Source organism: Hermetia illucens, chromosome 3 (assembly GCF_905115235.1).
Source record: "Hermetia illucens chromosome 3, iHerIll2.2.curated.20191125, whole genome shotgun sequence".
NCBI classification, from domain to species: Eukaryota; Metazoa; Arthropoda; class Insecta; order Diptera; family Stratiomyidae; genus Hermetia; species Hermetia illucens.
The window spans coordinates 114,732,355-114,741,209 of NC_051851.1; the positions used below are offsets into that span (position 1 = coordinate 114,732,355).

The 8,855-nt window shown below is 37.8% G+C and overlaps 1 protein-coding gene across 1 annotated transcript in view; it reads right to left on the reverse strand.

The window, feature by feature from the left end:
• Positions 1-5,962, reverse strand: part of LOC119652570 (zinc finger protein Gfi-1b) — a 67,458-nt gene extending 61,496 nt beyond the window's left edge. Inside the window, exon 1 of the mRNA XM_038056784.1 lies at positions 4,998-5,962. The gene's annotated coding sequence lies outside the window, so the exon portion shown is untranslated. The remainder of the gene's footprint in view (positions 1-4,997) is intronic.
• Positions 5,963-8,855: the final 2,893 nt, after the last annotated feature.

Genomic DNA, 8,855 nt, shown 5'->3' on the forward strand with positions numbered 1-8,855 from the left:
GCACAAGCTCCAAGTTAAACTTTCTACATCCCAGTAAATCATTTAAAAATTAATGTAAATTTAAAAATGAATCTATTTATCACTTAATGGAATCTCGTCCAAAGGAAGGACTCTTGATGTGAGGAATCTCCCGTTGTGTTGCTTTTTATTTTATGAGTATTATTTGGATTTCTTTATAGAGTGTCGGATATATACGTGCTGTTTCCACTTTTATCCGTAATTTTAATGAAATTAGAACCAGAAACGAACAAATTGTCTACGAAATCTCCTTGAAAGCTGACACGGACAGAGCAAAATGGATCAGCGTTAATACCACGAGATTCGTTTTATCTTGCCACGATAAAAAGTTCCACTAAAAATTGGTGAATTATGAAAAGGTAAGCAATGTTTGTCAAAACTGATTTTTTTAACTCGTGACCACGTTTTGGGGTGATACAAAATTTTTAATACTATCTTCTTGAATTTTACATGATTTTGCATAGAGCCCTCAAAATTTAATTTAAAATTTAGACAACATAACATAGAACATGCCAAATCGTTATAAAATAAATATGTGAGGAGCGCAATTTTCCATTGGCTGAGACCCGGGCACTGAACTGAGCGATTTAAATATCTCCAGTCAATGCTATTAGCCAATGGAGAATTGCGTTATGCTCCTCACATAGAGAAACACAAAACCTTTTATACCTGAAGCTCCAAAGTTTCGGAAAGTACAAATCGAGACCTTTCATTTGATACCCTACATGACTATATCCGGTGGAAAAATTTTTTGAATCCCCCCTTTGCATGTATGGAGAGCCCCCTTTAAACTCCATCTAAATTTATGCCAGTCGCTGTATGCGCGAAACTTCATAGTTCCCATCTGCCCACCAAATTTTGTTCGGATCGGTTTAGCCGTTTTGGAGGAAAGCGCGTGTGACAGACAGACAGACATTGAATGGATTTTAATCAGGTTTTGTTTTACACAAAACCTTAAAAATGTTCAAAACACTTAGGAATGATTTGAATTGATCAGAGTGTTTGTAGTCAGGAATGGATGTGACTATTTAAAAATTTTGTCAAACTTGTATACCTAAATAAAAGATAATAATTCAATATCTAACACAACAATTCTTTGAATAAGGCCATAGAGAACTTATACGAATGCCTAAATAGATCAGCCCATTTTTAAGATTTCGTGTAAAAGAAAACCTTAAACCGATTATAAATCGGTTTATTACCTGTCTCTCAGATGCACTTTTCTCAACAACGGTTACTCCTATACGAAATTTGAGTGTGAGCAATAACATACTTGTAAAAGAGGGGTGGGCATGTGGGTATCAAATAAAAGGTTAGTAATTATGTGAGTAATTAGTGATCATTCTTTTCGCGGAATAATTTTCAGAAGTTATTAAACCCAAAAATCGGAGAAAAAATTGCAAGCTGCCACTATACCGTGCCTAGGTTCCGAAATGCTCTCCCTAATAATATCTTCCCAAATAAATTAATAATAGTATGTTACTACATCTTTCTAAAAAATTGACTGCAAACCCCCATAATAAAGGGTAATACTGTCAAGTTTGGCGGAAATCAAACTATTATCAACAAAGTTATAGTAGGCCAAATTTTCATTCAAATTTACCGTAATCTAATATTTTGAATGTCAGTATCGAGCTAGGTAGAAATGAGAAAATAGTATGATATAAGAAATACACAAAACCGTTGATACTTGAAGCGCCGAGTTGGCTTTCCGACTTGTTATGTACCTGCTTCTCAGCTCCATATAAAAAGCTGTTCAGGTTTTTTTGTTTGGCTTTATTATTTTTGCTTTATATTTTGGTTTTCTCCTTCCGTGTTTTAAATGTTTATGACCCGCAATTTCAACTATATTTGCTGACACTCCAAAAATTTATAAGTCAAGTTAGAAAAACAATTTTATCAATAGAACGATTAAATTAGAGCTTATATATTGCTCTAACTGTGGGAAAAGAGAATGTGTTTATAGAATTTATGGTTTTTGGGAAAAGGGTGCAGGAAGGAAAAAGATTTTAGTGGAGCTGCTCTTAGTTAAGTCATATACAATGTTATGAACCAGGTTTACAGCTTGTGAAGTTTTACAAGATGGTGAAATTGTTAACAAGGCATGGATCAAAGTTGCACGTACTGGGAATGCTGGAAGCGGCTTCAAAGCAGCCTGTATTTTCCGATTTAAAGCGAAATGCACAGAATACACACAGCCAACAGGTTCAATGTATGTTGAGGAAATATTTGAAGGAAGCATCACCATTTCGGCAAAGCAGGGCGCTATTATTTTCAATTGTCCTCGACAGATAAAAAAAAAGAAAGCAACAACAACAAAAAAAGAAAAATGATGTCTCCCAGAAAACTCCATCGCATTGATCCTACAAACAAAAGAAAAGAGCTGTCGAAAGTTATCGTTTGCTTGTAAAAGTCTATAGCGGACATGTACCTCCAGCATGCATGTAACAGCAACTAGAACATGTAAAACCTTGTTTATAGGTAAATCAAAGTAGTGGTGAAAGGCAGTGCATGGTCAGGTAGAGTAAAAATGTGATGGCGTCCAATTACAGGTATTATGAAAATTCCTTATAGGCAGACGCTTTGGAGGTTGCTCAATCAACCAATTCTTGATCGTGTAAAATCAATGTGAAGTATTCCAAAAAAGAAAATCAGACGTCCCATGATTTGAATGAAAAAATTGAAACCTCGTTGAATTATTACAAGGGATGGAAAGAGGGTATATTTTGAGAGTGCAAAAAGGTAAAACTCAACGGTCCACATCGACAACAGGATCAGTGGTTTTGGAAAGAAGACAATGCTTTGCTTAGTAGGATTAGAAGGAAATAGTGTATCATGATCACTTTATGTCATGTATTTATTGAAAAGGTACAAGAATCGACAGGAAGACACTAAAACCAATTAAAAATGGTTAAGTGCATTTAGCTAGAAAGTGGTGCCCTATTCGTCGTGTTAACTTGATTTGACTGTTTCTTCCTTCCTTCTTCCTTGTTTTTCTCACTGGCAATCGACTAATAGAACTTTCAAAATTCTAAAAATGTGAAAAATTGGTATCTGGATGATTTATTTCAAAATCAGATTGCTTGCAAGATCAAGATACTTTTCTTTTAAGATTTACACCCAAGCGTGTTCTTATCATAAACCTCTACGTAATTTTCCTGAAATTGAAAGGGTCATCTTGGAGCATTTTGATGAAATCGCAAAACAATCGCTCAAAAACTTGCTCCTATCCAATGTCTCGAAAGCAGATATTAAAACGTCAAAAAATAAAAACCATTGTGTGATAAATTTAACAGATCCTTCACAGACTCATCCTAACTAACTATAGGTAAATATCTGAAAAGCAGCGACACTCCGGGGAATGCCTTAAATTTTCTACTCAGCAGTCACGGCCGTCGGATTCAACGGTGTGGAGTTTTCCCAAAAGACCATGTACCATGTACTTTAGCGTAGGGATTTGTAAACCCCATTTTCAAATATTTGGCATTGCATTATAACTGTCACCTGAAAATATGAATAACAAGACACATGCGAAGGAGTATTGAAAAATTTGTGAACTGAAAATTTTGAGTACCCAAAAACCAGAGATTATGAAGAGTCCATTTCTCACTTTAAGCTGAATTAACGATCGATCTGTTGATCTCATTGGTATTGTAATCGCAATCTCGATGAAAGATGTCGATTAATTGTAAAAAAAAGTATGTGATAACTCCAGCTCAATTAAACGAGCCGCTGCTTTTCAACGGGGTTCGTGCCAACGTTAACCAAGTTGAGTTGATTTCAATGTAACCAGAACATTATTAGGAGAAAACGTTTATCGAGTAAACTGTTACGTCTAGAAGATTATCTTCAATATAAAATTCACCTTCATATTAACAGGCCATAATACATTAAATTACAAAATAAATTTCTACCCATGCACAAAATGGATAAACCGAAATATTTTTGTTTCCATTTCAATTGCCATGCATGAATTAATAAATCAATCGCTTTGTTTGCGTATCTACTCATATATCAACTGAAGGAAGAAATCAATGTCCGGAAGTAAAAATTGTAAGGCTTTTCAATTAAATGGTAATTGGTAAAAGGAAGAAATCCTTCAGAATTAGAATGATATATAATAATCGTATAAATTTAAAGGGGCCGTGCCTAGCTTTCCCTTTGATTAAGCGGAATGAAGGACACTCGATCTCGATCCGCATCCAAATGGTAGTTTAAAACGTAAAAAAAAAAAACAGGTAGTCCCGTCGGTATTTGTATCCCCAATTTGAGAGGAACTTGCTTCCTTCCGGAAAAGCAGCTTTTCTCATTTGCTAGGAGTTCGATTAACGTTTGTACCGGACGAAGGGAGCATTTACCACTTTCGAACGAATACGCACCGTGATTTGGCACGTTTGCCGTCATTCAGTTATGTCAAACCGATGTCATTAGAAACTACTTTCGAAATGTAATGTAATTAAATTGCTATCCAACGCATTATATTTGGGTAAGAATATCCTGCCCCATATAAACATCATCCTAATTAATGAAAATATTATGCGTTGTTATTAATCTCACTCTTTGTCCACCCGACCAAACCAGGATTTACTGTGCAATCATACTCCTCTCCTCAGATATCTCTATATGTAGAGGATTCGTCAACACCATTTCCTCCGTGTAAACATTCTGCCGAGCGACAATCCCTAATAAATTGCACCCACGAGTAATACATGCGAATTGTTATACCTGAATAATTTCAAAATGCCATTTTCGCGGATCAACAGTAGTCCCAAGTATTCGTCTCAAAAATTAATTTCGCGAAACACGGTACAATCCTGGCGACATTGCTGGTCCCGCGACCATAGAAGGGGTGTTCGTGGATGAACACAGGAATATATCGGTCACCTGAGATTAATTGCTGGTTTTGCCAACGAGACGCCTCGTGGCGTATTTGTGCGAATGGGGGATGGATAAACATAGGACAAGTTTGCTTGAATTACCGTCGGTTTTCGTTTTCGGCGTCACCACTCGAAAAGCGCTGGAAATCAGTGGGGGTCCACCAACGGCAGGGCTGCTGTTGGCGCTGGTCTGCTGGTGGCCACTCTTCGCGGTCGACAAAGGGATATGCGAACTGGGCACCTGCACTGCAGACGTAGGCACTGTGACGGTGGCGGACACGAGCGATGCGTCCGCTTGGTACTGGTGATGCTGCGACTGGTGAACAGCGCCGGGTTCATTTTTAACATTTATACTATAATCTAGAGGCATAGTCTTCTGTTCCATCATATTCGAATTGCACTTGTTAGGCTTGGTTTCGAGTTAGCTTCAATTCCACACTTGGTTCACTTCACATTAACTTTATTCGACTGAGTACGTTGCATGCAATGTGCGATGTTTCACTCCAGTCAACCTCACGCACTCATTTCCACTAATTCAATGACGACAACGGGGCTCAGAAAGAGTTCTTGGACCGGAAAGTCACTGCACCCGGGCCTGTGATTTTTATTGAGACTCTGACCATGGAGTGGCAAGTTCCGATTTCCCAAATCAACGGTACCGCGACTATCGCACTACCGAGCCATAAGCACTCACTGCGCGACATCCGCTTCTGACAACACAACTTCTCTGATTCCTTCGCCCTTTAAGTTATGTTACGACCCTTGCGTCCTGGGAACTCAGTTGCAGGACACTCACGCTGCCCCTCCGATCAGTGTGCCCGTGTGCTTGTTCAATTACAGACGTCCCGGCGCTTCCACGTAACCGTCCGCCTCGTAAGTCAATCAATCAGCAACCGTCACTCCACTACTGTCGCACTGTCTCATGTTCGAATCGAACGATTCCTAAAATGATTCCGCGGACGGCCACACTGATTTCGTGTGACATGGGTGCCCACTGGATGCTACTCGCCGTTCCGACCCTCGACAGCTCACAACCGGATTGCACACTACCGAAACTCGAGTGCTTGGCAATTACGCCACACTGAATCGGAACTGGATCGAACGAGGCTCCGCCCCGGGTCTATGTACGAGCCCCCTCTCCGCGGCACAAGTGCAGAGCGAACAAGCAATCTCGACACCCCTCCACTGGCGCGGAATAAATATCCACCATATTGGCGGGCGGGGCCTGTGGAAACTGTTGCTTCTTGTTAGTAAACAGTGCAAGTGGGACAGAGTGAGACACAAGTTGTGATTTCCAGATGTACGCCGGCCTTCGTCTGTCTTCTTTTGATTGTGAATCCGCGTAGCGTCTCGTCTTGCTTTCACAAATGGTAAATAAATCTCAAGGATAAACACATTGTTCGCAGGATTTTGGCCGATTTATGGTTTGAGTCCTTACTGATTTTAGTTTCCGGTGATTCCCCTTCTGAGATAGCATTAATTGCATTCTTACGGATATAATACGCAGTAATGGGTGATGCTTCCAAATTTCTCTTACATGAATTAATATTTGAATTAAAGGAGTGCGTTTCGGAGGATCTCAAGTAGAACGAGGGAATTGTGTTACTGTTTGCTGGACACGTCAGAAGAGTATGTACGTTAAGCTCTCAGAGTTTAGCGAATTGGGATTGAGTAACTCACATCCAACTCATTTACTCTATCGTTTCGTGTATCTGGGCGATGAGCTTGCATAAAAATGGAATAAATCTTTACAATGCAATGATTCAAATTCTTTGATATAATAACTTCAGTTTACAATAACAATGCAGAAATATAACGTTATCAAAAGAATCGAACTACGTACATTCTCGGGTAATAGCTTCAACAAAATTTCGTTGAGTGGGTAATGTAGATTTTAGCGATAGGCAGCGAGGCAAGGCCTAAATTTAATGTGGGCAAGGTACATTCCGCGAGGCCCTCTGATTTATAAAATAAAAGGAACACTTGAAATATTCATAAAGTAACAAAATATCTACTAATATTTCTTTGGAACATTAAAGAAAAATGGTAAAGAAATAATTCAAAAATTAAAGAAAAATAAATTTCCTACTTTTAGTTTTACTGATTGCTTCGTAACTCAGCTTAGAAGCTACATATATCTGCGCCAATGGATAAAACCATCAAAGCCGAAAATCCTTCCTGGTTCACCTGTTTTCTGTGATGTATTGGAGCAAATGTTTTACATCTTTAATGTAGTTGGGTAAATTTGGGATCATAATTTGTAATTCTTCATATAATTCCTAAGGTTCGAAGTCATTGCTCTCCCCTACTTGCAGGACTGTAGATCTTGACAGTTTTTCAATATTTGCGCTTTGGAAATATTTTTTAACTTGCTTAGATAATAGGGAAAGCCAACATTTTCAAAATGTTGTTTTAAATACAAAAATATTGAATCCATATTGCTTACCACAGAATCAATCATGGTGTAAAAAACCTTCCTTGAAACCGGCTTTTGGCAGATTGTATAGATTGATCGCTGCCTTCATAATCGGATATCCTTTTCTATTTGGCTACCCGTTTATTTTTAAAGCTTTGTCGCGAATCATAACAGCAATTAACTGAAGACCTTCATTTTTCGAATCCATTTTGTCGATATTTGTTGACCCAGTCAGAAGATGAACCTAATGTTAAAGAACAATAATATGCTTATGATATCATGATACTACGGGTTGCAGTAAGTTTACACGATAAAGAAAACTTTAAGTTACTGAAACTTTGTTAGTAATAGTGTGATTTTGATGAAACTTGGGGATAACATGCTTCATACTATAGTCTTTTAGTCTCTTAGTCTCTAGGATAAACTTAAGAGAGGTTTCTACTCAATTTCCCCCAAAAAATAGTAATATAATATTATTAAATTTATTTGAGCAGATATCGATATGGACAGTATTTTGTAGCCTAGATATCGTATAGAGGAAGCTTATGATTTTTTTCAGATTTTCCAGTGGGGTAGTTTCTGAGAATAGGTCCGTTAGAGAAATCATCACTTTCGACCCCTCGCACTCCCCGCTTTTCTAGCAAATATCAAAACTAAGACTGGCGTCGAAAAGTACTAATCAAGACCTCAAAATGACTATATTAGGTGAAAAAAAAATTGTATACCCCCTTTTGCATGTATTTTAGTCTTAATCTAGAAAAATGTAACTCATTTTATGTCTGGGCGTTGACAATTCCCACCTTCTCGTCACGTTTCGTGTCAATCGATATAGCGGTTTTTGAGCAAAGTGTGTGACCTTAAAAAGGGTTCACCTAATAGCAACAAAAGGTAAAAGGGCTGGGGAGAAGTAACAGCTTCATATATCGGACTTTAATATTCCAGTTAATTATGAAGTCGGCTTCAGTTGCAGTAAATTCGATAAGTTTGAATTGCCATAACTTTATCACTAATGGCCGCTTTTCAATGAAATTTGGTATGAGTATGCGAGCCATTGTCCTCTATCCTGGTACTCCTAGGATGAACTTAAGGGGTTTTTTTGCTCAACTTCGAAAAGTTAGGCAATATACCATTATTAAATTTAATTGAGCAGTTATCGAAATGGGACAAATTTGGAGCCTAGATATAATATAATCCTGTTTTTTCGGATTTTTAGTTTGGGTAGTTTCCGAAAATGAGTCCCGGCTCACTCAAGTGTCCACATTTTGATTCCTTACTCACCCACTTTCTGATTTACTTGGCCCTTTGCATGTATGGGGAGTTCCCCTTTAAACTCTACCTAAGTTTATATCACCCACTGTGTGCGTGGGATTTTCTATAGTCCCTATATGTCCACCAAATCGTAAATCGTTTTTTTTTTCACACAAAACTTTCGAAACAAAGAAGAAAGAAAACCTTGCAACTAAATATACATATATATATCTAAAAAAATATTTACGAGCAGATATTTACACAAATAATTATTTTACAAAAAAACAAAATGATGA